The sequence below is a fragment of the Tupaia chinensis genome, unplaced genomic scaffold, assembly GCF_000334495.1.
Source record: "Tupaia chinensis unplaced genomic scaffold, TupChi_1.0 Scaffold000443_1, whole genome shotgun sequence".
Classification (NCBI taxonomy): domain Eukaryota; kingdom Metazoa; phylum Chordata; class Mammalia; order Scandentia; family Tupaiidae; genus Tupaia; species Tupaia belangeri.
Genome location: NW_006159948.1, coordinates 1085077 through 1112522, shown reverse-complemented (window position 1 = coordinate 1112522; position 27446 = coordinate 1085077). Strand labels below are relative to the sequence as shown.

General features: G+C 44.2%; 1 protein-coding gene across 2 annotated transcripts in view; it reads right to left on the bottom strand.

Annotated features, from left to right (window-relative positions):
* Positions 1-27446, bottom strand: part of TIAM1 (TIAM Rac1 associated GEF 1) — a 358191-nt gene that overhangs the window by 196529 nt on the left and 134216 nt on the right. Inside the window, exons 1-2 of one of the 2 annotated variants that reach the window (XM_006155263.3) lie at positions 20690-20808; positions 15413-15586 (exon numbers count right to left, since the gene is read on the bottom strand). The gene's annotated coding sequence lies outside the window, so the exon portion shown is untranslated. Of the gene's footprint in view, positions 1-15412; positions 15587-20689; positions 20809-27446 lie in introns of those variants that run through there. The other variant, XM_006155262.3, reaches the window with a different exon arrangement.

The following is a 27446-nucleotide window of genomic DNA, read 5'->3' as shown; positions in this document are numbered from 1 at the left end:
TAGTTGGCCATGTTGGAGTCTAGCACCTTAACCACCACACTAGCTATTGGCCCCAGTACAAATCTTTCTAAGACTTCAAAAATATTGGGACCAGCAGTTAGTGTAATGGCTATGTCGCTGGACTCCCACATAGTCGACCATGGTTCGAGTCCTGGACCCGGGGGCTTAAACTCACACCGGGCGCGTGTGCGTGCGTACCCAAGATACTGAGAGGGGAAGGGAGGAGAAGGTATTGTGTGGCATGGCCATCCCCCTGGGGGGTGATTTCTTGCCTTCTATCTCTCTGTCTCTCTCTGTCTGTCTGGCGAGCGCACATGCCCTATAGCAAAAACCTCTCCAAAAAAAAAATATATATATATATTCATTTGGAGACCAGCAGATGGGGTGATATTTACATTGCTGGACTCCCATGTAGTCAACAGCAGTTTGAGTCTGAGACCCAGGAAGTTAAAATTCACACCGGGCACATGTGCATGTCTACCCAAGATCCCAAGAGGAGAATGAAGGAGAAGGGATTATGGCATGACCATCCTCCCTGGGGGGTGATTTCTTACTTTCTGTTTCTCTGGAGAGCCCACACACCCTATTGCAAAAATCTCTCAAAGAAAAAAAAAAAAATTGACACTGAATTTGACACTCAGTGCAGCAGAGATGGGAGGTGGGAATGAGCGGGAGGTGTCCGGGGTGTGGAGGCAGATCCTCATGAATAGATTAAGCACTGAGTGACACCACAGGGGGCCCTCAGCAGAGCTGAACACATGCCAGCACCATGCTTTCTGACTTTCCAGCTACTGGAATTGTGAGCCAAATAAACCTCTTTTTTTTTTTTTTTCTCATTTTATGAATAGTCAGCTCAAGTACCCTGTTACAGCAACACTACCAAACTAAGACAGGGGTCTACGATAAGTCAGGTGTTGGAGACACATTTTAATCTTCTTTTTTTTGCCTCGAGGTTTTTGCTATAGGGTGCGTGCCCTGGCCAGAAAGACAGAGAGATACAGAGAGACAGAAAGCGAGAAATCACACACACCCGCTCCCCCAGGGCGGATGGGCATGCCGCAATCCGTTCTCCTCCATTCTCCTCTTGGGATCTTGGGCACGCACGCACACGTGCCTGGCATGAGTTTAAGCCAATGGGTCGGGGACTCGACCTGCAGTCGACTACATGGGAGTCCAGTGACATAGCCATTACGCTAACTGCTGGTCCCAACATTTTAATCTTTTTAACAATTCTATTAGGAAAGTGCTATTCCAACTTTATAAATGGAGAAACCAAAGTACAGCTAGTAAATGGTAGAGCTATGAGTTTTATTCTCAGCGTGCTGCTCTTAGCCATCTTTTCTGCCTCTACCTTTCAGGTAGCTGCCTCAACCTCCTTCAGAATTCTAGAATTCCTTTTATAGAGTCTCTGACATTGCCACAAAGGAAGGAATTAGTTACCCTAATAGAAAGTGTGATGTCCATGCTGAAGGCAAAGATTTTCACTTGTTTGGCTTCCAAAGTGAATGTGTAAGACACTTCATTGCCTCAATCATTTACCTATCTAAGAACATTTTGGAAATGTGCCTGCCAGTTAGAGCCCTCACAGTGCAAGGAAATGATGAATTACCCATGTCTTGATAGTTCCACCAAGGTAAGCAAAGAACACACCAACACTGTAACAATTAAATAACAGAAGGATTTTCTACAGTCCAATACTGTTAGAGAAGAATCATGAAATGATGCATTTTCACAGGGTGTGCTTTTAGAATTTACTCAGAAGATCTTTGTCTAAAATAATACAAACATTAATCTTGTGTCCCAATCTCTTAAGTCATAATGATAGAAAGAGACCAGGAATTGGTGGGTTGGAGGATTCACATGGAGAGAGCATTAAAGAACCTATACTTTGAAATATTTTTCTACCATATTGTTTATCTCTGCATGCAACTGTAAAGAGAGGCAATATTACATTGTAAAATCAATGAACAAACTTCCTATTTTTCTCTTTTTTCTCTCTTTTTTATCTTTTTCTATGCAAAATGAGTCATGACTTTTCTTTTTTTTTTGGAGAGGTTTTTGCTATAGGGTGCCTGCGCTCACCAGACAGACAGAGAGAGAGAGAGACAGAGAGACAGAAAGCAAGAAATCACCCCCCAGGGGGAATGGCCACACTACAATCCCTTCTCCTCCATTCTCCTCTCGGGATCATGGGCACGCACGCACATGCGCCCGGCATGAGTTTAAGCCACCGAGTCCAGGACTCGAACCACAGTCGACTACGTGGGAGTCCAGCGACATAGCCATTACGCTAACTGCTGGTCCCGAGTCATGACTTTTCTAACAGCACAATAATATTTATTTAGAAAATTTTGAAGTGACGCAAATGGGCCACCCTGGCAGCCTCGTGGCTAAAGGTGCCAGATCCCACATGGCCAAACACAGTTCAAATCCTGGCCCCAGTGGCTTTAAAAACACCCTGAACATGTGTGCATGCGTACCTCAAACCCTTACAAGATGGAGAAATGCAGAATAGATTGCAGCGTGAACACACCCTATTGGGGTTGGGGGTGGTGGTGCTTTCTACCTCTCCCTCTCTCTATCTCTCCATCCCTCTCTGGTGAATGCACTCACCCTCTGGCAGTTAAAAATATAAAAAATGAAAATGGACTTAAAGACTTTCTATTTCAAATCAAAGAAGCCTATCCCTTTACAAACCAGTTGTGTATTTCACACACTTCATACCTTCCCAAGGTCTTCCTCTCCCTATTCTCGATGGCATCCCCAAAGAATGCCACACTGCATATATAAACACCACAATCTTTGCCAGTCAGAGCCCTCTCCCACAGACTAGCAGCCCAAATCCCCACCTTCTAATGACATGACTATACCATTTCCCAGTTTGTTTTTGTCATCAAGTTCCATTTTCTTACAAGTGGAATTCCTGCCTCCTTTGCCAGAAACAGTCGAGCACCTGCCATTCTTTTCTCTGGAAAAAGACATGACTCTCTCCTATCTTTTTTTTTAACATATCTTTTTTAAAGTTTTTTATATTTTATTTACATTTGATCACTGTACGTCTTTACGGTGTACAACATGGTTTCTCCCAGCATGAATACAGTGCATATTAGTCAAGTTGAAGAGATTACCACATGCATTTTCACCAACATTTTCATTTGTTTGTTCCCTGATCCCCTTCCTATGACCCCTATTATCCATCCCCCATTACCTACCCCCAATCCCCTTCTATACTGTCTCTAATATCACAGTTGCCCTCCCTAGTATTATATCTTCCGTTCTTCCAGTTTCTTTCCTGCCTTTCGGTTGTCCCAACTCACTCATAGACTTTCTGGAGGGAGAGCATTAAAGTGAATGAGCTGGCATAGGTTTTTAATTGAGAATCACCCATTACCAGCTGGGAAGGCAGATGAAATTTTACGGGAAACTTCATACAACCTAACCACATACCAAATCAAAGAGATTGGGAAAAAAAAAAAAAAAAAAGCCTTACCAGTCAACTATACCACCCTTTAGTCCACACTACAGAAGTCAAGATAATCTACATTATGCCATAAAAACCCAAGCACTGAAAAAAAAAAAAAAAAAGACACCCTCTAGCATGATAATATAAACGGTAGGGTAGGGATGAGCAGAAGCAGTAACAGTTACATCACTGGACTCCCACATAGTCGATTGCAATTCAAGTCCTGGACTCGGCAGCTTAAAACTCAGGCTGGGTCTGCATGCGTGCATGGCCAAAATGCCAAGAGGAGAATGAAGAAGGGATTACTTTCTGTCTCTCTGTTTATCTCTGTCTCCCAGCAAGCACACACACCCTATAACACAAACCCCTCTGAAAACAGATAAGTGAATGACTAAAAAGGTAGTGCAAGTCCCTGGGTTCCCAGGATGTTCCTCACTCCCTACAGATGCACCTGATAATGTACTCTCCACCAGAAGTACTTGAGATGCTAGATGAAACACGTCTGCGAGGTGCAAAACGCTCGTTACTGTGTCGGGCCCAGAGGCTGTCCCTCTAAATTCTCTGCAGCAGTGATTAAAGCGATTGCCCTCCATCCCTTCCCTACCTTCCAGTGATGTGAGGTTTAATTAACATGCACTTGGGGTTTTAAGATCCCTAGATGAAAGGGGAACCAGATGTGGAAGTTGTCATTTTGTTCAAAGTATCCTGGTACACTAACATCTGTGAACAAGTTCACCACATGCCACTTAAAATGGGCTAGCAGGGTCAAACGCCAAAACGCTCAGGTTTGGATGTCTGAATGGCTCAAACATCTGCCACGTGCATTCAGGCCACGATTTATATGTGGCACTAGTAGAAAAGTAACACACATGACAAATCGTTCACTTCTTTCTAAAAGCCTGAACCCCAAAGGGAAGCGATAAGTGGAAAGGAGAGTTGAATCTGATCAGGGGTGAGGCAGAGGCTCTAAGAGGCAAAATAGTGAGAAATGCAGGGAGGAGGCTGTTTCTCTCTCTTTTTTTTTTTGAGACTTTTTTTGCTATAGGGCGCCAACACTCGCCAGACAGACAGAGAGAGACAGAGAGATAGAAAGCGAGAAATCACCCCCCAGGGGGGATGGCCATGCCGCAATCCCTTCTCCTCCATTCTCCTCTCGGGATCTTGGGCACGCACGCACACGCGCCCAGTGTGAGGTTTAAGCCACCGGGTCCGGGACGTGTACCGCGGTCGACTACGTGGGAGTCCAGTGACATAGCCATTACGCTAACTGCTGGTCCCAAGGCTGTTTCTCTTTTAAAGGTACATGAAGCATTGGATGGCAGAGAACCCAACATACCTTCGAGCATTTCTCAGCCACTCTTGAACTCATTAGAGGACTCACCAGCTAACTGCCCCCCTATCTTGAAAGTCCCTTTCCTTACCAATGACAAAGGCAGAAAGATTCATGCCTAGAGAAGCTGGAAATACTTACTAATAAAGCCACCAAACCACCAGGGGGATTTGAGTTCTGTGTGCAGTAGTAGAGTCCCATCAACACTCAGACGCAAGCATGACAGGGAGCTGCGGTCCAAATGAGGAAGCTGCTTAGCCTAACACTGTCAGAGAGCGCCTGTACAACCTCACCCAGATCATGTCACCAACAGTCCTGCCACACCTTCACGGACTACACTCCTTTGGTTTGTCTTTCCTTGATTCACTCCTGGGCTCTTTCCATCCAAGCCCAATGGTTTCCATGCTAGGGATCCAGCCCTCTGCCCAGATCACTCCCCTGTTAAAGCAGGGCTCATCACTTCAGGCCCTTATCATCTTTGCACCAATGTCATCCAACAGTGGGGCTTCCTAATCCCCCGTTCAACAGTTCAAATGCCCAACACATCCACGCTTCATTGCTCCTTCCAGCATGGTACATGTGAGAGCTCCTTGGCAGCTCTCCACCTTCTGCTCCCAGAATATTAGTTACATGAGGACAGAAATTCTTCTTGGTCCTGGTCACTGCTGTACCCCCACTAACTGGAACTTCGTATAACACAAGTAAACAATTTCGAAGATATGAATGGCAACTTCAAAAAGTCACCAGTCAGTGGCATGGGTGTTAAGAAGCTGAATTTCATGTGGTTGACTGTGTGGTTCAAGTCCCAGACCTGGCAGCCTGAAAGACACCCAGGCGCATGTACATGTATGCCCAAAATCCTAAAAGGAGGGAGAAATGGAGGATGACAGATTGTGGTGTGACCATCCCCATGGAGAGTCCTTCTTACTTCCTCTCTCTCTCTCTCTCTCTCTCTCTCTGCTGAGTGCACATGCCCTCTGGCAAAAATTTAAAAGAAAAAAAAGACAAGCCTGAAGGAAAAGCACTAATGGACACTCCTGGAAAACTCGCCATGGTCACTCAGGTCATGCTGATGTGTTCGGGCACACAAGTAATCAGAAAAATCATGATGTATTTTTCTAGGCAAAAAATGCATTGTAACTTTTCCAATGACCCTATATCTCCCCTGACAACTCTTCAAGTGAAGAAGGACCAAGATAGGATTTGACCATTTCTGATACCCAGGCCACACTACTTTCAAATACTATCAAAGTGGTACCTTTCTAATCCCAAGGCAGGAAAGTCTGACTGACATAGAATCTACTGAAAGAATCAGTTCCCCCCAAAATGCGTCTTTGCTAATTTGTGCATCCATAGCACGGATCAGAGGGAAGAATATGGGAACCTGAATCAATGCTCTCACGGCTAAGAAGCCACCAGGGAGAATCCCAGTTCTCATCAGAGCTTAGATTTCCAAGCATCACCGCCTCCTGCTTGGCGAGGGACTCTCCCGTGCTGCCCACGGACTCCTGCAAAGAACCCTGAGACGTTATATAGGTCAAGAAACACTCGACTGAGTACCATGAAAAGAATTCAGTGCTGTGTCTCCTCAACTTTAGTTTGTACGTTGAGACTTTATTTTATAGAGCAATTTAAGGTGCATAGTGACACTGTGCTGAATACATTGCTATGTCCCGTGTGCATCTTACCCTACATGTGCAGCCCTCCCCACCAAGATCAGCATTCTGCCAGAGTGGCACCTTTGTTACAGGAGCTTACACTGAGGTATCATAATCCACCAAAATCCACAGTTCACAACAGGGGTCTCTCTGGCTGTGTACATTTCATGGGTTTGAACAAATGTGCAATGACATGTATCCACCATGGTGGTAGCATACGGAGGATTTTCACTGCCCTTAAAAATCCTCTGTGCTTCTACTATTCATCTGTCTCTTCTCTAGCCCCTGGCAACTACATTTAAGGACCTCTATGTTTTTTTATTAAATTGATAATTCATTTTCATTTTAGTGCTGAATGATATTCCATTGTCTAGATGCATCACAGTTTATTTACCCAATCACCCAGGGATGGACATCTCAGTTACTTCCAAGTTTTGACAATTAGGAATACAACTGCCATCAACATCCATGTGCAGGTTTTTGTGTGGTGTTTTGTATGTTTTGGAGGAAAGACACACAGAAAGAGAAATATAAGGAATGGCCTTACTGAGCTGAGGACAAAATTGGCTTCATACTCACTAGAAAAGTCCCTCTTTCTAAGAACACTTTTAAGCAATTAAATTTGGCAAAGAAATTCGATTTTAGTTTTATACACATATGAATATATTTCTAACACTATGGCTTTTTTAAGCACTTCGAAAGAATTTAAAAACTCTGAAACATAACATGTGATTTAAATATCTTCTCTTGTCCCTATTAAATAAAACTGTCTGTGGGACTTCATGTTCATTGCAGACACTGAGCCTGTTTTTCCTAAACTGTACCACAGGCCCATCCATCGCATGAGCAACCCACCACAGCTGCCATACACAGCAGGTACTAAATAAACTGCTTAGTGATGACTACATTTCCAACGTTCAAAAAAGCAGACAACAAAGAATGTGACAAATTTTAAATCAAGAAATCATAGACATTTTTGAATACAGGCATAGAAACACTTAGGAAGATAAGCAACCAGTCCACCAAGGATATCTCAAAATTCCCATACACGAAGTCTTCAAAAAGTTCATGGAGGATGGGCCCATAGCCTAGGGTAAAGGGAGCCAGATCCCACATGGCTGATTGCAGTTTGAATCTTAGCCCTGACATCTTGAAAAGCATGCTGGGCACATATGCAGGTGTGCCCCAAATCCCAATAGGATGGAGAAACAGAGAAGGCATTGTGGTGTGATCATGCCCTGTGGGGGAAGGGTGCTTCCCCCCTTCTCTATCTCTGTCATGCACACATGCCCTCTAGCAATTTACAAAAAAATAATAAAATTCATGGAGAAGGTTGGAGGTTGACACAAAGATAAAGCTCAATGCTCCAGAAGCCAACCCACATGGAAAAGTAACAGCTTTGCATACAGAGACCTCCCTGAGTTTGCCCCGAACGTTTGCCCATGATCCTGGGCTGGCTAAGGCTATGAGCAGGTCATGCATCGATACCCTGTTGGGGTGCTGCCTCTCTCTTACTCAAGGAAGAAATAAATAAGCCTTTTTTTAAAAAATTTTATGGTAAGGGACCAGCAGTTAGCATAATGGCCATGTCTCTGGACTCCCACGTGGTCGACCACGGTTCGCATCCTGGACCCAGTGGCTTAAAACTCACGCCAGGCGCGTGTGCGTGCATGCTCAAGATCCCGAGAGGAGAAGGGATTGCAGCATGGCCATCCCCCGAGGGAGTGATTTCTCGCTTTCTGTCTCTCTGTCTCTCTCTGTCTGTCTGGCGAGCGCACACAGCCTATAGCAAAAAAACTCTCAAAAAAATTTTTTTATGGTAAATGCATATTCTAAAAAAATTCTGCATGGATTTCAAAATTTTTGCCTTAAAATAATTTTCATTTCTTATAAACTCTTTGAAATCCCCTCACACTAATGATTAAACAAGTCACAAAAATGTGAGCATCTCAAGTCAGACAGAGAGGTCCATGTCTTAGCAAAGCACCCTCAGGCCCCAAATGCCCTGAGGATGGCCAGCCTCAGCTACTCTCAGAGGACACTTGAGGAAAGCTAAGTTCCAGGAGGCCAAAGTGTGTGAAGAAATGAGATAATACCAAAAGAAACCATTTCTGAACAATTTCTAAAATCAGAATGTGTTCCTAGCTTGCAAGGCCTGATCCTAACATACTGTTCAGGACAGGGAATCCACAACCACACCGTGCTGGCCTTGAAAATCAACCCAAAAGGCATTGGAGAGGCCTCGCCCCTCCCCCCTCCACTTTTCCAATACCACTTTCCTACTCAAGGCTAACATTCTGCACAAATTTCCTACTTTTTGTATTTACTACTTTCTAAGTATTTCTGGGCATTCATATCCATCCCACTTGAGTCTGAAAAAGGCCAGAGAGGGGACCTGGTGGATAAGTAGACAGGGGTCTCAGAGACAGAGTCTTGTTTACAGGATATCCCAGCCTGATTTCAAATGATAAAAATACAAGAGAGCTTCAGAAAGTTCATGGGAAATGTGTACTATGAAAAGACTATGCATGGGTTTCAAAATATTCTGCGCCAAACTAACTTGTATTTTCATTCCATTTTTCCGTGAACTTTTTGAAGTGCCCAAGTAAAAGGCAGGCCATCCAAGTTTAAATGCAAACTTGATGTGCTCCTGAAAAAAGGGAAATATTGATCATTCAGCTCCAGCTCTGCCTTTTGCTTTCTTTTAACTGCAAGTTCCCAATGAAAGTCATCTGTGTGTAACGCATCCAATTACTGAAGAGGAGCGAGCACGCACTCCTGTGTTCCCGTCATCCACTAGCAACAAAACGGTGTAGTTTCTCATTTTGCTTAATTTCTCTACTGCTGAAAATTACTTCCAGATCCTACCTTTTCTTTCGTTTTTATTTTCATCCTACATAAAACCTTCTACTTCCGGAGTAAAATAGAAAGAAAACAAAGGGAAACACAGCCGAAAGACAACACAGTATTTCAAATATAACACCAAAAATAAAAAATCCAACCACAGCATCTGGGTCAGAAACAAATAAATAAATAACATATAAATAAATAATGCAGCAATATTAAGCTAAAAGTTGAGTCTTAACATAAAATATCCCTATTGCAGACTTTGCCTCCCATATAAAGAGAAACCTCTGTAGATCTCGAGGACTCTGAGGGTTTATTCTGAGCTCTGAGCAACTGCCTTGCCTCACATCTAAAAGCTAGAAGAGCTCAGGATGAGACCTTGGGTATATCCTCAGTTCTTTTCTAGTCCAGTGCTCTCTCTCTTTCATATTTCAACTATGCACTAACCAGCAAATAATGATAATCATTTTGCTTAAACATAAATCACTGGGCTTACCATTAATGCGCTCATACTTGATTAAAAAATAAAACACTTTTTTCACCAAAAGAGATCTCTGTGCCCTGATCAAACACAATGTCTAGCCATATCAGTACTGACACTGAAACCACCCAGGGAAAATGCTCAAACCTCCTCTAGAGAAGTGAGTAATGAACTCCCACATTCACATTCACATTCACACTATTTATATGGCAATTAATCACCCTCCAATGACCTAAGAGAAAGTCTTGTGGTGAGATCTTTTCATAACAAAATGGACCATCAGGCATATTTGCACAAACCAGATTCCAAGAACACTGAAGAAGTAAAGTAGAAATACAAGCAGTCCACACAGTGGCTGTTTGGTCCTAATTCTAAAAAAAAATACTGATGATGCACAGGAAAAACAGAAATGTAAAGAACCACCAAAGCTGTGCTGGGCTTCCCAGCTGGCTCTTGGACAAGGAGTACAGACTGCAAGGTGTCTACCTAGACCTGCCATGCCTGGTGTGTCACCTTTACTTCCCTCTGCCTTGGTTTCCTCAGCTGTAAAAGTGCTCATTACATTACTGGGAAAATTAAATGGGCTAATATACGTTCAGCATTTAGAACTGTGCAATACAGAGTAAGCGCTCAATACGTAATAGCAATTAGTAATAATACTGGGCCAGCCCCATAGCAAAGTGGTTAAGGGTGCTGGTTCCCACATGGCTGACACAGTTCACCTGGCAGCTTAAAAAAATGTGTCAGACACATATGTGTGTGCCCAAACTCCCGATGGAATGGAGAATTGGAAAGGGGGTTGCAGCATGACCACATTCCACTGGGGGGGGATGCTTTTCACCCTCTCCCTCTCTCTCTGTCTCTGTCTCTCTCTAACACAAATAAATAAATAGTAATAATATTATCATTAATAATTTTCCCTTGCTAAATCCTCACGGCTTAATGATAATGTCCTGACCCTTCAAATTCATCCAACATCTTGTTTATACCATTCATTTGGTCCCCATTAATTCTCCATGGTCAATTCTTTTCTTCCTTCTACATTGTAAGCTCCTAGAGGAAGAGTTGTGTGTCACACCTCACTGAATCTTCCAAGGATACCTTCACAAACAATACCCACAGCTACCCAAAGAACGAATGGACGAATGAATGAACTAACCGACATATCTCGCCCCTCACAAAGTTAATATGAAGCACAGCAACTAGAAGTCACTCTGTTAACTTGAATACATTACCTTAATTTGGTTTGCTGGGACTTCTATAAATGCATTGGAAAAATAAATAGCAATAGTTATTATCCGGACGCTAAAATTGAATCAACCCTTTTGGCTTTTCTACTCATGTTGAATTCCATGCTTGGTTTGCATATAGGCGATGGCAATTGCCTCCAGCCTTCCCTTTTAATACTAAAACCACAGGACACCATCTGATTTTCACATGTTGTCCATTCCTGCCTTTTCTTCCAGGAGGGATTCTACAGCCTTGCACCTTCCGTGTCTGGGTGCTGTTCTTCGTATCTTACTTCCTACTTCCCATCAGAGTCTTCAGTTCTCATTACACAGGTTAGTGCTGTTTGACCAGCAGAGTCCAGCAGTAAGGGCATCCACGGCTCCATCTTGATTTTCTGGGGATTTCAGGTGCCCTCCCTTGAGCAAAGCTAACCTAGGCCTCAAATGACATTTTTTCTAGCTCTGAAAGTAATTATCTTAAGCCATCACTGCCTTCACTACTCCCCACACAGTTCGTTCCCATTCCCATAAGAAAACCAAACTCTGCTGAACATCAATTAGGAGCAGAGGGAAAAAGCCATGCTTTGAGCAGACTGGCTTCTTCCCAAGCTAAACATACTTATGTAAATCTGACTCCATTACTGCCCAGCCTGCATGTGTACCAGGGGTGCCCAGCTCCTCTGGAGTGAAGCTTTTGTTTACTCACTGTCAAGAGGGTATTTCCCAGTCAGCCTCTCCTCCTCCCATGGAGTCTGGCTGCAACCACTCCACCCCCCACCTAGGCAACCAAATGTGACATCAAAGGAGCCCCGAGTGGCCATCTGTCCCTGCCACACCAGTGTTTATGCAACATGGGCAGAAGAGGGACAGGTCAGGGAAAGGCTCCGGGATGTCCTCCTGCATTAGCCCCAAGGCACCAACATCCCAGGCCATTATTGCCACGGTGCAAGAGAGTTAAAGGCCTCCATGTAAAAGCCAGGGAGAGTCCTGCTTAAAGAAGGAACTTTCCCAAGAGTGTTCAAAGGTTGATGTATTTGACCTGCAAATAAGCACCTAAAAATGGGATGAGATCCCTAATCTTCCAATTTTTTAAATATTACTCCCCCCCAAATTAAGTCACACCTAAACATGGTATTTCGGGCAATAATGACCACCAAGTTTGTGTGCAGTGGAGTGCTAGGAGGGAATGGCTAACATAGTAGAAAAGGTATAGGTCAGAAATGATCTCTAGAGTCTGAGAATTCTCAAATCAATGTGACCATTAGACACGCGCATCTGAACACCTCTGTTAATATAGACGAATCGTCTGAAAAGTCATAATGCATTTTTCTATGCAAAAATGTGTCATGACTTTACGGACAACCCAATAGAACTGAAGATCAGGGTGTGAAAGAACAGTCATGGGTTTAGAAGTCAGATAAAACATGGTTCGGATCCACGACCAGACGAGAACTCGCATGTGAAAGGGCTGTGAGGGGCCATCGTGCACTGTCAGAGTACACAGCAGGTGCTCGGTGTGTGCAGCCTCCTTTCCTTTGTACCTTCACTTCGAGCTCACCCTTTTCCAGCACCCTACAAGGGAGACGCACCGAGGAGGCAATATATGTCTAAGTGGAGAAAGAGATGACTATGGATGGTCTGGCCAAGCATCAGCTGAGACTCCACACACCCCTAAAGGCTAACTCTTGTCTGTCCTCTTGCAACAGGAGTGTGTGTGCAGGAGTGTGTATGTGTGTGGGGGTGGTGGTGGTGGTGGGGGGTGCTTGATCATGTTTCACCTGCAATTTGCATGAAATTTGTTAAACTATATCCCAAGTATTGGAAAAGAATCCACATTATTCATCACAGAAATTTGCTTAAATTCCCTCAGGGGGAAAGATGGGCTAGCCACTGTGCTTGAAGCCAAGAGATGATCCATCCATTCTATGATTCAACTCGAACAGCTGCAGTGTTGAAAATACCCATGAAAATGGACTAGCAATTTTTAGACTGCCCTCTCCCTTTTTTTCTCTTTAACCTCATTATTCCTCCTCATTCGACAAATCCAGAAACAACCTTGGCATTTCCTTGGCACAGCTCTGACCTGGTTTTAATTAAGCCCTGAAGAAGCCCTGAACACTTGCTATGTGGTACTGGGCACAATCGCACCTGTCAAGGAGGTTCAATCCTATGGGGGGAGAGAAAGCATAAAAGCCAACATCTGACAAATAACACTGGTTCTAAGAGGCACAAATGACAGCAGGTTGGAATGAACTAGAGAAGCAACAAGGAGGAGTAAACCTGAGCTGACGCTGAAGGACAGGTAAAATCTGAATCAGCAGAGAGCCAGCAGAAGGCCATTTCTGAGGGCAACTCAGCAAGGACAGATGCCTGAGAGAGGACTCAAGAAGGCCAACCCTGCCAGGCTGAGCAGCACGTCCTACAATCTATGCTGTGGCCAGTATTAAAAGAAGAATACATAGAAGCATGTATACTGTCCTGGCTTTGCAGGACAGCCAATAGCGAACCAGTTAGAATAGACCCTGGAGCCAGATACCTGGGTTCAAATCCTTACTCCTCCACTTTCCAACTCTATTGAAAAGGACAAGTTACCTAACTTGGAGATGAGAAGTCAGGTTTAAGTTACTTAATAGGAAGCATTTCCAGAGAAAACCAGTTTGAAAGTAGGTTGAGTGGGACCCTGGTGGGGAGGAAGCCACAGGAGCTCTCTAAAGACAGGACAGATGAAGCCTCAGAGTTGTCCTGGTATATGTGTACCCCACATTATGGTTAACCCTTACAAATGACTGCCCTGGTACTTGAGAATACCTAGGTACTTGGTCACAGGGGAATCCACAATCCTAAAGCCAGATCTCCAACAAAGAGAGGCAGGTGTGAAAGCCCCTGGGGCAGGGTGGGGAAGTAAATTTGCAAGGAAAGTACAAGGACTCCAAAGAGGTAAGGACAGAACAGCACAGCAACAAAGGGTTAACTGCTGCTTTTATGACGGTGGCATTATCAGGACTTTTTATTATTTTTTTCACCCCTTGAAAAAGGCACGCCACCGAGTTAGGATAATTCAATATGATACAAGCACTGCAAGGTTTCCACCAGCTGTGGGTACACTCAGAGAGGAGTGGCCTGGGCTGGCTCAAGACAGGTAAGACTAGAGGAACAAGTTGCAGCAAGATCTGCAAAGCAGAGCCCAGACGCAGGGTGGGAAAGCTGGTTGCAGGGATCCAGCCTTAGGGAGCATCTGCTCTTCTGGCTCTCCAAGGAGTCAGGAATCTCCTTTTTTGTTCAAATTCAAAAACAACCAGCAAATTATCAAAATCTGGTAAATGGTAAACAATGCATCACTAGGTCGCCTACTAACAAGGTTTGGGTGGGTGTGTTTATGGGAGAGTGGGAACTCTCAAAAGAACAATAGCACCTTCATGAAACTAGAAAGCCGTTTGGGCCTAAATCATTTTCCTCTAAAAGGTAAATAGGGGCTGGAGGGCAAATGTCACTGTCCCCAATTGACAGAAGAGAAACCGATGTGTACAGCCTGGCCCTTTCTGCTGGGCTTCCCAGGAGGCAGGGAGGGGGCCTTTGCAGCACATTTCTTCCAGACAGCCATGGCTCTTCCACATTTACCACTCCATCCTTTCTGTGGAAAGCCCCCATGCCAATCATGCAAGGAAAATGTCCAGTTTCACAGCAGAAGTAAGACTACATGAAACAGTCCGCTTTCCCCAAACCCACTTCACAGTGGACTCACTAACAGGAACATAATCCCATGTCCAACAGCTTCTCCAAATTAAGCACATTCTGATACCAAGTTTTCCCCTGCTGCAGTCTAAATCAAATCCTTCTTCCCCTTTCCTAATATCACAGGGGTTGGGCAAAAGAGAAGGTAGAAAGACAAAGGTAGGAAGACTGCCCTGAGAAGCCCTCCAAACAACAGAATCGTGGAAATGATCTAGCAAGAATGGAACCCTAAGCATCAGAAACCAAGGTCAAAGCCTTGGATTTTAAGTGGGAAGAATTAGCAACTTTCTTCCTACCAAAACAACAGTCACAAATAATGAACGATTGTCCCAAATGAGTAAGTTAGGGCATGATCCTAGAGGACTTTAGAAGTTTAAGTCATTTGGCCAGCCCCGTAGCCTAATGGTTAAAGGAGTCAGATTCCACAAAGCTGACCATAGTTCAAATCCCATTCCCGGCAGCTTGAAAAATATACCAAGCACATTTGCATACATGCCCCAAATCCCAAATGGAAGAAAAGAAATTGTAGCATTGACTACGCTTCATTGGAGGGAGGGTGCTTTCTCCCTCTAGCTCAGTCTCTCAGGCAAGTGCACACTTCCTCTGACAATTAAATCAAGTAAAAAACACTTAAATCTTCGTGTCTCAACTATCTGCAAATGCCACACTTACCCCATCTCAGAAAGAAGAAGCTGTGTCAAGATCTTCAAATATGCCATCCACAAGAGCTATCACATCGTAGGTGAAAAATGGGGATCCAGAGCATCATACCCCGTAGTACCAACCCTCCTCCTCCTCCTAGCTTTTGGGTCCAGAAAGGTGGGCCTCTGTCCACAGGTGTTCTACCTATAAATGAGAGCAGACATAGAAAAACAATGAGTTTTGTGCTCGTTTCTTACACGCCTCTAAAATTGCAAGATCATCCTCAGAAACACTTATGAGATAGCATAGGAAGTATACTTCATATGTGGTAGATATTCAATCCGTTAGTATCTAGTATTAGCATTTTAAGATGTAATTAGTATTTTAATAACCAAACATGCATTGATGAAGCCCTTCTTCAACGATGATTTTGTAGAAAGTACCTTGGCAATGGCCATTGTTGTGCACCAAATTCTAATAATTCATGCAAACTCTGGAGTACATGATTCCAACATTCTGAATGAGGCTCTACAATCCACTACAAGATCTCACAAATTCACAATGAACCATCAAACAAATAAAACATTCCGAAAGTGATCTCTCCCCCAATGGTTTTATCAACAAAAGCTATGCTAGTACTTGTTTTCGAGGTACAGCATCAAAATAAATTAGAGAAGCAGTGTTGCAAAACACTTACATAAACAACACCTCCTGGTCCCCATTCTCATGAAAGGGTCGGCTAGAACAAAACACCACCAAGGGTCATAACAGACAGGCCAGACCCAGTACAGCTTGTCAATCTGTCTTCTTTGAAAATAATTCCACACTTGAAAGCAATTCACAACACCAAATGTAACCAAGCCTCACTTCTTGGACGTGCAGTGAATGACGCTGGCATTGCACTGTAAAGCAAAGGATGTCTTTTTCCAGCTCACGATCCCTTTCCATCTCCACTTCTGTTCTTTGTAGTAAGTACATGTATCCATTAAGTATTAACTAATGATCCCATATATGCCTCAAGCCCTCTTCCACTGACAAACCCCAGGAAGAACAAATGGCTTAAGCTTAATGCTATATTTTTTGGTAACAGAACATTTCCCAGTCCACCTCCTCTGCTCTAAAATTTTATTCTTGGTTGTAACATCAACCACAGTACTAAATAATCAATGCTTCCCCCAAAGTTTTAGGAACTATAAAGCTTGGAAAATGATTCTCAGAAAATGCAATAGCAATACGAAACTGATACGGTAACAGAAGCACCACCCATCTCTGAGATAAACTCTAGAGCAACTAAATTCAGCAACCTGTCTTCACAGAAGCAACTCACATTTACATCGCAGTGTCCGTCACATTGGGGGCTTTGTATGTACTCAGCTCATTTCTGTTCTAAAGGAGGGTCAGAGGAAGAATGGAAGGGATAAAGCAGGAAAGAGAGGGTCAGAGAAAGGGAAAACAAAGGGAAGAAGGAAGGAAGGAAGGAAGGAAGGAAGGAAGGAAGGGAGGAAGGGAGGGAGGAAGAGAGGAAAGGAAGAAGGGAGGAAGAGAGGGAAGGAAGGATAAAGGGAGGAAGGGATGAAGGGAGGGAGGGAAGAAGAGAGCGAGGGAGGGATGAAGGGAAGAAGAAAGGGAGGAAGGGAGGAAGGGAGAAAGGGAGGGAGGGAGGAAGGAAGGGAGAGAGGAAGGAAGGGATGAAGGGAGGAAGGGAGGAGAAACTAAGAACACTGCAGAAAGATTCTCAAGATGATATAAACTGGAGGAGAAAAAAATCTAAGATGGTAGGATAAAAATGTAAGAGGAGAAATATGCATCCAGTTTACCCTCAGTCAACTAGGAAAATAAGATGAAAATACCAAAGATATAGAAAGTGATCGTGTAACTCCACTTGCCCATAATGAAGAGAACAAATGGGGAAATGGTTTTGTGTAACTCATCTGTCTAGAAAAGCGGTGCTGAGGTCGGAAGCTTTTAAAGAGAGGGTGGGAGATGGAAAACACTCCATGTACTAACTACAACATATGAAATGTTCACTCTGTGTCAAACCACGTGATAGCTAACGTACATGAATATTCACACTGAAAACGTACAGCAGAGCCCAGAAGCAGTTTTCACTATTTCCATCTCACAGATGGGAACATTGAAGTTCAGAGAAGTTGGGCAACCCTCCTGAGACCACACGGCTGTAAGTGGCAGAACAGGAGTGCAAAGCCAGGTCTTCCTGACTCCAGAGTTCTTGATGTTATACTACCACATCTCAGAAGTTGTTCTAAAAAACTTTAAAAATGCTTGACTCATGTATTAAATATGAGCCAAAATGAAACATTCTTCCCACATCATTACAGCAAATTTGCTCTGCTCTCACACAAGGTAAATCTGTACTGCCAAGTGGGTTGAAAGCACCTACAATTCACATGAAATTACCAGTGAATCTCATGCAAATTTTAGTCAGATGTTTCCACAACAATTCACAGGGTGTACGCCAGTGAATACACAAAACCCACCTTGGAACCATTCGGTACAACGTGTATGATGCTTGGGAACAGAAGAAAACTGAAAAACAATCCACGTCAAAGACTCAAAGATAAACACATAATATCTTCCTCCTTGCAGTTAAGAGACTCAGTTACCTATTTTCAAAGCCTATTTAAGACCTTTTTTGACAGAATTCCCCAGGGTCGAAATTTTTTAAATGCATATAAACTCAAGAAGGGATTTGGCATTTGTGCTTCAGTTAAAATACAAAACTCAAATGTTAGTTCTTCCAAAGTATGAATAAAATTGATAATGCTTTATTTAGCAAGTGTGGTCAAGAAAAGGCACAAATAATGCAAGGAATAAATAAAGGACCATTTTTACAGAGCTTTAAAAACAATGCAAAAAAGGGACCAGCAGAGGGCATAATGGTTACATCGCTGGACTCCCATGTAATAAATCACAGTTCAAGTCCCGGACCCAGTGGCTTAAACTCACACAAGGTACATGTGTGTGCGTGCTCAAGATCCCAAGAGGAGAATGGAGGAGAAGGACTGCAGTGTGGCCAGCACCCCCGCCCCCGGGGGGAGGTGATTTCTTGCTCTTTGTCTCTCTCTCTCTTTCCAGCAAGTGCATGTAGCCTACAGCAAAAACCTCTTCATATTGAAAAAAAAAAAAAGTGCAAAATATCGTATACAACTTTATACCTCTAAATTTTCAAATCTACGTGAAATGGGAAAATTCCCTTTAAAATCAGTTTCTAAAACAAAACAATTTCAATGGTCCTCTATTTATTAAACAAACTGAATCTACAATTAAAAACAAACAGCCAGAGTGAAACCAGGTTATTTGCTGGGGAACAGGAGCACACCATATGAAAAGTAATGATAGAGAAACTAACTTTCTCTCGCATCTATAGGGTCAAATAAAACTAACCCCTACTTCAGGTGTCTCCAGGATGCTGTCTTCAAGTAGGCCCCTGTGGCGATATCTAAAAATCTCTGCTCTATGAATAATGTATTCCCCTTTCTCTAGCTAAGGGTTATTGTTCCATAAAGCTCCATCTATTAGTCAGTTTCACCAGCGCGATCACAAGGCCCAATGTGGCTGTCTTTCCTGTTGAGTGAGTTGCTGTAGGTTCCTTGCAGTGTGGCCAGCCCCCCCAGTAGGACACACAACTCCTGTCAGTATGGAGTGCGTGTCTCCGTGCTGGGGCCACAAGTTTTGCGCTCTAGCCGATGTGATAATAGCCCTGATCCACAACCTGTTGTTCTTCCGCGGGACACGTCTGGGTTGGTTTCAAAGTATTTCCTTTACATCTGTATTCATAACTTCGAGGGACCCAAGGGTCAAAGCCAGCTAAACAAACTGTGGCCCAACAACCTGACCCCAGACCCCCAGAGTTCCAGTGGAGATGCACCAGGAAGGCCAGGCTGTTCCACGCTGATAGGAGGAAAGGCTGAAAGCAGTTACCGACCTCCTCCTAACTGCAGCCACCCCAGGAGGGGAGAAACACGTCTGAAATGAGTATTTGGTTTGCTAAACACAGTTAGAGCTACACATTTCTTCCTTCATTTCTTGCCTTAAAAATTATAGGAAAGGATAAAGAGAGAGAGGGAAGGGAGGAAGGGAGGAGGGGTCTTATTGGTGGCAGTAGTAAAAACGCAGCAGACTGAATGAACCACATGGGAAAATTCTGGGGACAGACAGGGACTGGGGACAGATGGGGGACTGGCTAGAGCTGGATTGCTTATGTCAGGACCCTGTTGGAGGTGCCAGCCCCCACCCCCCTCTCTCTCCCTCACTCTCTCATGGAAGATAACAAACTTTAAAAATTTTAAGAAAAACCTCTGATTCAACTTTTGCTGCATGACTAAACTATTGATCAGATATAAAATAAGCAAAACAGGTGACAGCCCCAAAAATCTCATTTGACCCCGATGCAGTGAGCAAAAACCATAACTGCAGAATGAAAACTCACTGGCTAGAAACAGAGCCTAGAAGATGTTTCTGAGAAACTCCACTTTAGCCAAGCTTCTCACTTGCTGAGACATACCAAGTGTCACCTGCAATGATCCAACTCGGTGCCACCCTCCACCCAAACTTCCTCTCCACGCCCCATCCGAAGCGACTTAGGCAATCAATCCGAAGAAACACCAGCTGCCACAGAAAGCCTAACATTATCGAAAAAGTTCCAGATAAATAAACACCTCCACAGCAGGAAGCCTTGCGCTCCAGCTAAATTCGACCCAAAATTAATGAGTAATTGGAGACTTCCGATGTCTCACTCCAGAACTCCCATCCAGGTGCCTGTTGGGCATCACTGCTTCAGATTATTCCTTCGGAACTTTTTCTCACTCGAATCCCAAGCCTGTCGTGAGGTTCATTTCCAGCGACCCTGCCCTGTAATTACCCAAACGCGCAGCGGGTCAGCCCCCGGCAGGGCAGGGCGCGCCTCTAGTTGGGGACAGGATCCCGCAGCCTCCTTTCCGACTCTGTATCCCACAGATGACCCTCGGTTACAGAAGGCAAGAGAAGGATGAAGGCTTTCAAATCCAGAACCCCTTTACCTACCCTGGAGCGAGAACGAACGCCACCGGTGTCCCAGCAGCTCCGCCGGCCACGCTAGCCTCAGGGCGCAGCTCGGAGAAGCCGCTGCTCGCTAATTCTGGGCAGGGGGCTCCGGGAGCACGGTCCTCCCCCTTTCCCCCACCAAACCCGCCCCGGCCGCACGGGGGCTCTCACCCCTAGAATCCTGAGCTACACTCCGCTGCTCCTCCTGACCACTCAACCCAAGCGATCAGACGGGAGAAGTTCGGTTTTCCAATTAAAGCTCACCCCAGCTCGGCGAGGCACATGGGTCTCCTGTCTGGCTTCATCCACAGCGCTCAAACTTCCAGTAACAGAAAGGAGGAAGCAGCAGCCTCCCCAGGCTGCAGGCGAGGGAGTGGGCGTAACTTGCGAAGTTTCTGCTATGATGAATCTGGTCATTTGGGTGTGTTGGAGAGGGTTTGTGGCTCCTCCTTTCCTCCTCCCCCCTCACCTCCCTCCTCCCCGCCTCCTTCTCCAATTTAATTCTCCCCTTGGGCGTGCACAAAGTCCAAGGCTCAGGCGGTCTGTCAGAGTGGCAGCGCCTTGCTTGCTCAGGCATCCTTAGGAAAAGTGTCTTTTCAACAGGTCTTAACCGTTTCACAGATGGACCTGGTCGCCCTGCACAAGCATAAGGTCCTGTCAAATATTTTTCAGCATCACAGGACAAGAAAGTAGGGCTTCTTAACAGAGTTTAAAAGGCTGGAAAGGACTACATAGAAGGGCAGGAATATAGGTAAGTTTATCTAGCAGAGACCTGATTCCTAAACGCCTATTGAAAAAAAGTGGCAGACAAAAAGCAAAAGTCAAACGTTCAACCGACTTTTTTTTGTTTTTTTTGTTTGTTTGTTTGTTTTTTCAATAAACTTCAAGTATACAGATACGTATTTGAGAATACAATGACCACCCAAGTGCCCCTTATATAGCATACAAATTTAAGATTACCCAGAGTTAAAGCTATCTGGAAATCCCTCCCTGAAAGCCATCATTTTCCTTCTCTCTAGAAAGAAAACTGCTCTAAATCTGACTTCCCATGAGCAATTTTATATCACATTTTCTAAAAATAGTAAAGGAAACTTGCTAACTTAAAGTTCACCAGAAAGCAATCCAATAAGTATCTTATCTTTTAAAGTTTTTTATTCATTTAAAAGAGAGAGAAAGAGGGACACCCTCAACAAAGTTCCCACACCCCAGACCACCCACCGCTCTCAGCCAGCCGAGATCACCAGCTCACATACACACGCATGCATCAGATGTTCGGGGAGATCCTAGGACCCAGATTCAGGGCCCCTCCCATGCGGGGCCACTTGTGTTTCTGCTTGCCACCACCTGCTCCCCGTGAGCATCCTCTGCCAGGCCCAACCTTGGTTTCCAAACTGAAATCTCATTCATTACAATAGGACGTTAAAAGTTATGGAAAAATATAATGAAAGTATGAGGTTATTTTGGTGCAGGAAAAAACCCTGAAATCCATGCATAGATTTTCATAGTTTGCATTTTCTATGGATTTTTGGAAACCTCCCCCCGACCACGGCCCTTTATAAAAATTTAAATGACCACGTGTTAAACAACGTCTCAGGTGGCTGTTAAAGAGAATGAAAGAAATCACAGTCTAAAAGCCAGCAAATCTGGAGTGACATGTGAGAGCTGGATCTGAACCCGTCGAGGCACTCAAGGGTGAAATTGATAGATTAAATCAGCATTATCACCACAAGGTTAATAGCGGTGGCAAAAGCCAAGGATACTGACCAAGACTGCAAGGGGCTTTCCTCAAAGACGCAGGCCACAAAAATAGAAATACAACACTCATGAAAGAAACCGTAATGACTCAGATGCTTGCCACAGTTACGGGCTAGAAGCAGCACTCAAAAAAGGGAACTTTTGTGATAACAAGAACTAATGTGGTGGAAACCATGGCAATTCTATATTTATTTACATACACACATAAAGCAAGAGGTGCCGGGTTCATCTTTATCTTCTTGGTAAGCTGCATAGTAGCTGCCATGATTTAGCAAGTGAAGCAAAGGAACACTTTGGAAGGAGCAGAATGAAGAGAGACAGGAGCGTAGATAGAGCATGGTCTTGACTAGGGGTGATGTTACCCCAGGGAACAGCTGGCAATATCTGAAGACATTTCTGGATGTCACAGCTGTGGGGTGCTACTGGCATCCAGTGGGTGGAAGTCAGGGAGGCTGCTAAACACACTGCAATGCACAGCACAGTCCCTGATCCCCCAGAGAAGACTTAACCAGCACCGAGTGCCAGCAGGCTGCTGGCGAAAAACCCAGAGACAGAGGTTTCACTACCAACTGCCGTTCAGTTAATTTATTACATATACCATCATCAACATTATGAAGACACTCTCCAAGGACTTATAAAATATGGAAGAACATTTTTCCTTCTTTTCTACTGGGCAGCACTGATGGCTGAGAACCATCCGTGCAGGCTCAGAAAAAAGTGAATGTAGTAGTGGGAGCAATAATGCATTCCATGATTTGGGGAGAGCCTTAGCATCTGTGCACCCCTCCATCTAACCACTGGTGCTAAATTTGGATGAAAATATCAAGAAGGCGGTGGTAAAAAGATGATTACAAGTCAGGATATCAGCTTTAGAAAGAAGCTACCACAGTTGGTGGAAGAAAACAGGGTGTCTGGCAGGAGATAGTGACAATACAAAGACAAAGGCAGCTTGATTGTGGCCTGTCAGTCATTTCTCCATTTTTTTGTTGTTGTTGTTAAAGAATCATTTTATTATTAATTATTATTATTACTTAATTTTGACCAGAGAGAGAGAAAAAATGAGAAAGCAAGCTGCCCAGGTCTAGGACTTGAACCACAGTCGACCATGTGGGAGTCCAGCACCTTAACCACCACACCACCTGCTGGCCCCAGTTATTTCTTCATTGACAATCACCGTTCTATGCTGTAAAGACTCCACTGAGAATAGCAAGAACATTTCATTCATTACAGCCTATTGCAAACAATGTTATTGAAAACTGAATGTAAGCTCTCGAGGTCTGCCGAAGTGGTAGTTTTACAAGGAACGATCCCTTTTCTATAGGTTTTCTAGTCAAAGAAGAAGGTTTGAAAAGGAGTCTTTCCTGCAACTGCTCCATATATCTCAATAAGGTAGACACAGGACAGTTGATCAGCTCAACATGAACCACGTTGAAGTCTAATATGTGCTAAGGAGTCACATCATGGCGGTGGGACTGAACAGTGGCACACTAGTAACACAACTGGACCCACACAAGAAGATCCCAGATTCGCATGCTAAGGTATTCTCTGTACACGCCAGGCACACACACGTGTGTGTTCCTGGTGCAGGTGGACTGAGGTTGGGAGCGGATCATGGTGTGGAGATCCTGTTGGAGACGCCTCTCTCTTCCTCTCTCTACCTCTCCCTCTCTGGAGAAATGAATAAATAAACTTTGAAAATACATAAATGCATGTTGGATTTAACTAAATCAGTCCCCACCTCCTTCCCCATTTCCTAGGCCTGAAAACATAGTCTTCCCATAGCTGCTTCTGGAGACCACCCAAGGAATCCTTTGGCTTCAAGAGTCTGAGCACCTGTGAACACGTAAGTGACGCATAAAACCTGCTGGTTTTATTAAGTGGCTGAAAGATTCGAACAACTTGGACAGAAGGGCTGACTTGATACAGTAAAACCCATAAAAATCAGAACCCAAGAGGACCCTGCAAGTAGTGTCTTAGGCCTCAGAGAAGAGCATGTCTTTCTACCAAAGCACTGAAGAACAGCTGTGTCCTCCAGCGCAGGAAGAATGCCAAGGTGTGAGTCCCTTTACACACCCTGGATACATGGGCAGTGGAAGACACCTCACCCCCTTTAAGTTACCAGCTTTTCAGCCTGTGGTTTGGAAAACCGCTAGTTTCACTTTTTAAAAGTCTCAGAAATTTGGAAAAAGAAAGTATGAACGCAGTTATGAGCCCCACCACAAGCACGAATGGACAGGATTTCTGCTCCAAAGAAATGCAACCAGTAGAGGGAGCACAATCAACTTCTCAACAACTTCCCAAGATGAGGATAAAACCGGGAGTGCTGCTACATGGTACAAGTTACACAAGTTACCGAAAATGAGAAGAGTTACGTAAGAATATCTTGAAAACCTAGAAACCATGACACCCTTCTACTACAACTGGATACCTACACAAGAGCTTAACTAAATAGAAGAGGACTGCATAATAAAGACATGCTGGAAAGCTGCACTTGGTATGTGGAGAAAAAGTCACAGAGAGTTACATGTTTCTCAGTTGGTTTGCACTCAAAAAACAAACAAACAGTGTATTTAAGCTTATTTTCCTTGAAGATTTTAATTCAGTCTTTAGTTTTCTCTTTTATATTAGATATGTAATAGCTACCTTAAAGTTCATTTATTTCTTCCATGAGAGACAGAAAGAGAAAGAGAGGAACAGAGAGAGAACCACCAATAAGGTCCTCACACTGAGATCCAGCCCCATTCCCAGCTATCCCAGATCACAGGCACGTGTGCATGTTCCTGGCATGCTTACGGAGGTTGTGGGACTCAAACCCAAGGCCTTTCCTATGTGGGTCCATTTACACTACCACTGTGTCACCATCTGGCCCTACAATGGATTACTTTAAAAATTCTTTTTAAAGAGCTGACAGGTGGCATGGTGATTAAGGGCGCTGGACTCCCACATAGCTGACCGTGGTTCTAGTCCTGGACCTGGTGGCTTGCTTTCTCACTTTCTCTCTCTCTCTTTCTCTTTCTCTCTCTCTCACTCTGTTCCTCTCTGGTCAAATTAAAATAAATAAAGTTAAATAAAATAATTAATTAAAAAATATTTTAAAAATTCCTTTTGGGAACCAGCAGTTAGCGTAATGGCTATGTTGCTGGACTCCCACGTAGTCAACCACGGTTCGCGTCCCAGAACTGATGGCTCAAAACTCACGCCGGGCGCGTGTGCGTGCGTGCCCAAGATCCCGAGAGGAGAATGGAGGAGAAGGGATTGCGGCGTGGCCATCCCCCCTGGGGGGTGATTTCTCGCTTTCTGTCTCTATGACTCTCTCTGTCTGTCTGGCGAGCGTACGCGCCCTATAGCAAAAACCTCTCCAAAAAAATTCCTTTCAAATTGTGTTCTCAGGCTGGCTCTGGCACTGAGGGAATGTGCTGCTGAAGAGTACCCAGATCCTACATGGTGACTGTGGTTCTAGCCCCTGGCCAGGTCACCTTGATGCATACCAGGCATGCACACAGTGCCCAGGAGTCAGTAGGCTGGAGGACTAAGGCCTGGCCAGGCCCTGTGAGCGGTACATCGTTATCTCTCAGATGCACGTGTGCTCAATCACGAATTAAATTTTTTAAATTGTGTTTTTAATAACACAACTATTGAGGCTGGCAGGTGGAGTGGTGGTTTAAGGGTGCAGGACTCCCACATGGCTGACTGTGGTTCGAGTCCCGGACCTGGCGACTTTCTCTCTCTTTCTCTCTCTCTCTCTCTCTCTCCCTGGTCAATTAAAATAAATAAATAAATAAGATAATTAAAAAATAATAACACAACTATCTTCCTTAAGTAAGCATCTTTCTGTCCAAGGTTCTTCAGAAACAACTTAATCAAGAACCTTGGCGGGGATCAGCAGTTAGCGTAATGGCTGTGTCGTTGGGACTCCCACGTAGTCGACCGCGGTTCGCGTCCCAGACCCGGTGGCTTAAAACTCACGCCGGGCACGTGTGCGTGCGTGCCCAAGATCCTGAGAGGAGAATGGAGGAGAAGGGATTGCGGCGTGGCCATCCCCCCCCCCCAGGGATGATTTCTCGCTTTCTATCTCTCTGTCTCTCTCTGTCTGTCTGGCGAGCTCACGCGCCCTATAGCAATAACCTTGGTAGCTTCACCCATACGTTGCAATTAGCTGAGCTAGTATCTGTGAGTCTAATGCCAGTGCCTACCATGGAGCTTCCTTCACTGTGTACAGCCCACATAGGGAGCTTAAGAAGGCTCTCAAGACAGAGGTAAAAACTCCCCATACCAACCTGCCATCATCTGTGTCACCTAGCAACAGCCTATTTGTCGGTAGCAAGGCTGGGGAGAGGCGTGTCCTTCTCCTCAAGGTAGGTGATGCCCAACATGGGGTGTTAATTAACACAGTCAAATTACCTGAGTCCAAATAAAAACACAGTTTCCCAGCACAACTGCTGGTCCAAATACAAATCCCGTTAATCCTATGGTGTTGCGATGGATGGAAATTCAGAAGGTTTTTCATGAATACATTTTGCAGTTGACTACCAACTGATTGCTAAAATCAATTTTTTATATTTGAACTGATTAAATGTCTAAATATGGATCTCTCCCACCCACTCTCCTGCTTCATGATCTGAGGATTTGCTCAGGAATACTGACATGTTTGAAAATCTTTGTTTCAGCCCAGAATGAAACTTTCCCTTCTCTGAGAGATAAACAAGGCTCACCCTTTCAGGTGAAGTCTTGAAGCACAAACCTTCATTAAATTTGATTTGATATGAGAATGTTTTAACAACTTCAAAGTAAACCTTGCGCCAACCAAACGTAGAGACTCTTTATATAGTTTTCTCTGTCTGAAAGCTGAATACATACGCAGTGTTATTGCTAATAAATAAGGCCTGTCGAAAAAGGCCAAGAAAACTCTAGTAGCCTTGAAATGCCACCTCCAGAAAGAATTGCAGTGACTGTTCAGCAAGCTCCTTAAAATCCAAAGGCTTCAATTTCCTTAACGATTAAACGAGATGCAATTTAATTTCCTCTGGCTTCCTAGCTCTATCTTCCAATTATATGTTTCCATGATTTTAAAACTCCCGTTGCTTTCATGGCCCCAAATTAGATTTCCTTGCAGAAGAACAACTTTTATCTAACATGTCAAAGTCAAGAGTTTTGGGACTCACTGGTGGCCCACATACTGGTAACTGAAGCCAGGTTCCTAATTGGAAGGGAGGAGGACACAGGGAGGAAGTGCAAGCAGAGGCCAAAGGTAACGAAGAAGGCAGAG